The 5,407-nt window shown below is 42.3% G+C and overlaps 1 long non-coding RNA gene across 2 annotated transcripts; it reads right to left on the bottom strand.

Moving 5' to 3' along the window:
- Window positions 1-1,006: 1,006 nt before the first annotated feature.
- LOC127317698 (uncharacterized) lies at window positions 1,007-4,995 on the bottom strand. Of its 2 annotated transcripts, XR_011747897.1 has the most exons (3): window positions 1,849-4,886; window positions 1,645-1,693; window positions 1,007-1,223 (listed from the first exon to the last, which is right to left on the bottom strand). It is a non-coding gene; the product is annotated as an uncharacterized lncRNA (long non-coding RNA). The 2 variants fall into 2 exon arrangements; XR_011747896.1 differs by having other exon boundaries at window positions 1,645-4,995.
- Between the last annotated feature and the right edge of the window lie 412 nt (window positions 4,996-5,407).

Consider the following 5,407-nt stretch of genomic DNA (forward strand, 5'->3'; position numbering starts at 1 on the left):
ACTAAATTCTGTGGTACTGCTTCGTCAGGTGTAAACAACCTGAAAAACTTTTTGAGCTCGCCCCCTCTAAATCGCGTGGAAACACTTATACCCCCATATCTATTCATAACTGAGAGAATCAGAGAGGAGCGAGCTCTCACGATGCGAGTTTCCACGTTGTCGTTCTCGACGTGCGGCCGACGACCGGTGGCGCCTCGTAGGTTCGGCTCTCCTCCTCTTCTCCCTCGCCTCCATGTTCTTCGCTCCTCCTCTTCTCCCTCACCTAGTTCCCTCATGCCCCAACAACCACCCTCGTGCTCCCCTGCAGCGAAGTCGGCTGGAGGAGATCCACTCGACTCCTGATCGCCCCAACGCTTCGCTTGGTGGCCGTCGCCTAGACGGAATTCCCTGGGCCTCGAGGGGAACATGTCGATCCTGGCCACATCCGGCTGATTCTGGCCACCGCCGGCTCGAGCCATGGCAGAGGGTCGTACTCGAGCATGTTGGGAGCGGGCGCACCACCATCTCCATCCCGCCAGGTGCCGTGGAGAAAATTCAGATTCCATAGTTTGTTCATCCAAAAAGGATTTGCAATTGGTTACACCCTTTGATTCCAACAACAATTTCCACGCCAACTTTCTATGCATCCAACCGCGGTGTCTAGTGGATGCCCAAACAAAAATTGCGAAATTAAAAATTCAACTGTTACATAGTTAAATATGCCTGTTCTACACTTGAAGCGCACAAAAATTGCGAATCTGAGCTTTCTAGAACCCTTTGTTCGAAAACCAACCACAGTTTCAAGTAAGATGGTATAAATGTTCTCCATAATGTCATTACTGTTCTAGGAATCCACAAACAAACGGCCACACGGACATCACCAAAGAACAAAATTGAGCATTAATTCACTTACTACAACCTACAATAGCATGGTGCCACAATGAACTGAACTGAACCAATCATGCCTTTTACACCAGAAGCAGTGACTTGTGACAGAACAAATGTACGACAGCAAAAGCAATGGAAATACAATGTAGGCATGAATATTTTATAGATTGAGAAATGTACACCACAAGTAGTATGGTAGGGATAGGTATACAAATGCATTACACCATTGTATCTTATTCTAGACACACTGTAAATACAACCAGAAGACGAAGCCTCATAGCAGTAGAGTACACTGATCAATAAACAAAAATCTGCGACAAAAGAGGCGATCAACCAACTTGAGCACAGCATGTGACCTATAACAGTTCATAAAAAAATGTAAGTGACACATAGCACATACGGTGGGAAGTAATAATAAAGTATAAAGGCCGATCTTAAGACTACTAAAATTTCAGTTCCCTCAAAACAACTTCCAGCATATACTCAGCTATATCATAGCTTAAAATCTACATATCTCACATGCCAACATATAAACAATATGGGTTCTCCACTCAAATGTACCGAAAAAATGTAAAAGAATTATTTAACTTTTGCGCTGCAGCGAGGAACCAGAAAACTATGAAGACATCTCCAGTGATATGTAATTTTTTCAAAGGGAAAATGTGCTTCATGCTAATTTCAGCCTAAACGTAGAAGTAAAAAATGTTGGAACTTGCTGATAACTTTCTGATCGCAGGTAGCTATTTCTCTACTCTATTTTATATTTGGTACACTCACCGTGTTAATAGAGTAAAGTGGAGGCACAATGCCAGAGGCACGGCGAAACCTTTGAAAATGCACAACAATTATTAGGTTAAATAAGACCATAATAAAAACTGGAATCAACTAAGACCAATGCATATAAAATACGGATAATTGGATAAAACTGTAAGGAAGAAAGATTAGTTTAAGTTCTGCAGCATTAGAAACAAGAAAACATACCAGTTAACATGATGCAGACTGAAGAGCCACACTTTGAGAGAAAATCTTTGGCATGTACATAGTAAAGAAATTATGTTAAGTCTCCGCTCCATGGTACCATCGCCAACCATTCGTGAAACCTGATTGGCTAACCAGTTCTGTGAAAAGAGAGTTGTCTAAATAAGACTACAAAAATGAATTTCATTAACGACAAATAAAATTATTGACTCTCACATGAAATTGCGTCGGGAATAAATGAAATTATTAATTACACAATCTTGTGGCTCGAGTGACCAGAATGCTACTGCACAAAAGCGATCGACAAAGGTCCGATACCTTACTACACGGCCACCATCATGAGATAGATTGGTGGCCACCTCCATGGCACAACCGACCAAAAATTGCGCCTGAATCATAAAGCTTTGCTCCAATTAAAGCACCGCCGTTGCATAGGAGGAACGTCGAAGCAACCGTATTGCACTTACTAAAGAATTGATACTTAGTTGGCCTGGAGTGGTTTTGATTCAAAGGACGGTATAGTTTCACCCGAAGTTTTCTGATCGAACTATCTAGTGTGACACTCGATAAAAAGAAGTGAAATGTTATATTTTAGCTTTGTAAAGTAAACCATAAACCAAATATATAAACTATAAATTTATAAAAATTGATAATTAGATCTAACTCGGACATAAAAGAACAAAATTATCTTAAAGTCGTTCCGAGCAGATTTTGGATAAACATAAACTTATATGGTGAACAATTTGTAGCTACGTAGATAATTTATATTAATATTTCGTATTATTATTCAGTAAAAGGATAATAATGTCTACTTTAGAATTAATCAAGTTTGAAATGTGTGAATAAAAATGTTCATACTGCTGGTTCATGAAAGATGCTTTAATTATATCAACATTTCATCTCAAAAGAAATCAGCAGCCTTTTTTGGGTCAAAGTTATCTACGTGCAATCACATGTAGTTATGCCCTATCTCCATATCTAGTTGCATGCATAACAAAAAAAACAGCAAAAAACTTCATGCATACGTCATTAAGGAGCATGCATAAAACTGCAAAATAATCTAAGAATAGGATTAATGGCCAGATTGGCTTGAATGCTAATGCAATTATAGGATGGATAAAATCTCTGATTCTGCAAAACCATAGTAAACAATGACACACTTCCTTCCTAGAAGTGTCAGCAAGTCAATATGAATTGGAATGGACTTATTTTTTATTTCCTTCAATTCCATTATTATGAAATGTTAATAACACTAATTCGCTCTTATCAGATGAAGCAAGTTCTTAGAAAATATATTGACCGAGCAAAAAAATTATGTATATACATTCGCACTTGCAGCTTGCTTGGACTATTACCATCAAACAACTTGTAGACAAATTTGAAAAACTGCTGAAAGATAAATGAAGTTCCATTCAAACCTAATATGAGATGGTCACTTACTCAAGGTCAAGCGGGTCCATGCAGTAAATACAGTTAACTTCAGAGTCAATAAAATCAAATAAATTAGGGAATTAATAGAAACTATGATCAGGGAATTTACCATGCGGACAAAAAAGCTATAGGCAAAGGATAAGTAATAAAAGAGCTCTTTTCTAATCATATGCATCTTTTTGGTGTTTTGGAAGGAAATGGTGCTTCAAGGGTGCAACATAATACACCCAAGAGGTTGAGAGACAACACCTGATTTTTGTGCATGATCCTATGGAACACAGTAGGCCACGGAATGTTATATGTCTCTACAATGCATTGAATTGTTCTCTACTTTAGTTTTCTGAACCGAAGAAGCATTATATCTACCTAGCGAACCATCCACTGATGCAAATGCTACAAATATGTCCATGTTAGACAGAGATAAACATTATTAGTTTTCACAAGATAGCCTACTACACTTCACGTCGACCACCAGGAGTAGGTGCTCCTCGCCGCGCTCTACAGCATAGCTGTTGTGCCGCAGCATGCGGCCACTGTCTCGCTCCATCCTCCTATACACCGCGGTGTCGGCCGAGGAACCTGGGTGCCGTGGGATGTCAGTCGCCTTGCCAGAACAGAAGGATGACTTTGCCTCATCTCGGTACCGTGCTGCATCTGGTCACACAGGGGCACAGCAGCAACGAAAAGGGATGCGCTGGAAATGAACTGAATCAAATATAGATCAACAAAGATTCATACCAGAGACAATACAAAATCAGTGTGAGGATGAACCATATTTGTTGGAACTTGGACTAACAACGTTGATGTGGTGGTCCAACTCATATGTCTGAAGGATGCATCTGATAATTTCTCTGGTTTTCTTAGCGCCATTAACTTATCTTGGTGGCTCACACTTTGTTTGGGAAGATACCTTGATAATTTGGAGTGATGATGCATCCCCGCCAATGAATACAACCAAGTTACATATTCTGAACCATTTATCCAATCGATCATACCACTGGCAAAGGCTGCCACGGGCATGGAACAGCCACTAATTGAATCGAACGCTGTCTGATTTGAAGAACCAAGAGCAAACCGAGCCAATGTACTGACCTTGAGGAGCATGCAGATTACAACCTTCATGTGCTCGTAGACGGGCGTGTAGATCTCCGACCACGACTGCTTCAGCGGCGCGAAGCGGTGCAGCGGCACCTGGATGTTCCGGTACGGAGGCCTGCCGTCGCCCATACTGGATTTTCTTTTATGGCCATGCCAGACCAGTAGGAGAGGACTGTAAGCCTTAACCACGGGAAACTAATCGAGGAGGCCTGCTCTCCGTCGCTGTTCCTCCCCATTGACTGCTCGATCGAGCAGAGAGGCGGAGGTGGACGTGGGGGCAAGATGGGGTGGTCGAGGAGTTGTACAGCGACTGGAATTCGAGGGAGAGCGACGGGAGGCTTGAGCGACTGAGGAGTAGAAAGACGGGGATGGCGGCGAGGTGAGGGACGGCGGCGAGGTGAGGGGCGGCGGCGAAAACCTAGGGCCGGGAGGAGTTGCGCTTGAGACTGGGGAGGGAGAGGAGAAATCGTTTCGTTCTCACAAGGAACCTGCAGTGCGCTGGCCACGAAGCACCGGCCAAACCCAAAACGGACGCCACCTATCCCTGGGCTGGCCCACCACGTTTGCTTGCACCGTCCATTCACTGAGAGAGCTCCGATTTCAACAGCCTTACTCTATTTAGGTAATATTAGACAAGTACACTGCTGAGTTCACTTAAAGAGGCTCGAGATCTTGCATACCACCTGATGTGCATTGGTTAAAGGTAAATTTCAATGCCCCTGCCGGTGTTGAAGCTTTTGATCTTTTATGATAGGATGTGAGGACTGAGGAGTCCACTCTTGAGTTGTTAGATTTCTCCATGGGTATATGTTGGTAGCCACCGATATCTTATTTTCTGTGCGCAAAGGACTATACTCACATTGTTTTAGCTCAATCATTGGTTCAGGCTAGACTAATTTTGTTTTTTTCTTTGGACATATTTTTTCATTTTCCATCATACTATTTCTCTATCGTCAAGGAGTACTAGCGAACGACCATTCCATGTTCGCTCATCATCACTTGAGAGCGTCGCCCACTGTCCACTCTCGTCCAT

The sequence above is a fragment of the Lolium perenne genome, chromosome 7, assembly GCF_019359855.2.
Source record: "Lolium perenne isolate Kyuss_39 chromosome 7, Kyuss_2.0, whole genome shotgun sequence".
NCBI lineage: Eukaryota > Viridiplantae > Streptophyta > Magnoliopsida > Poales > Poaceae > Lolium > Lolium perenne.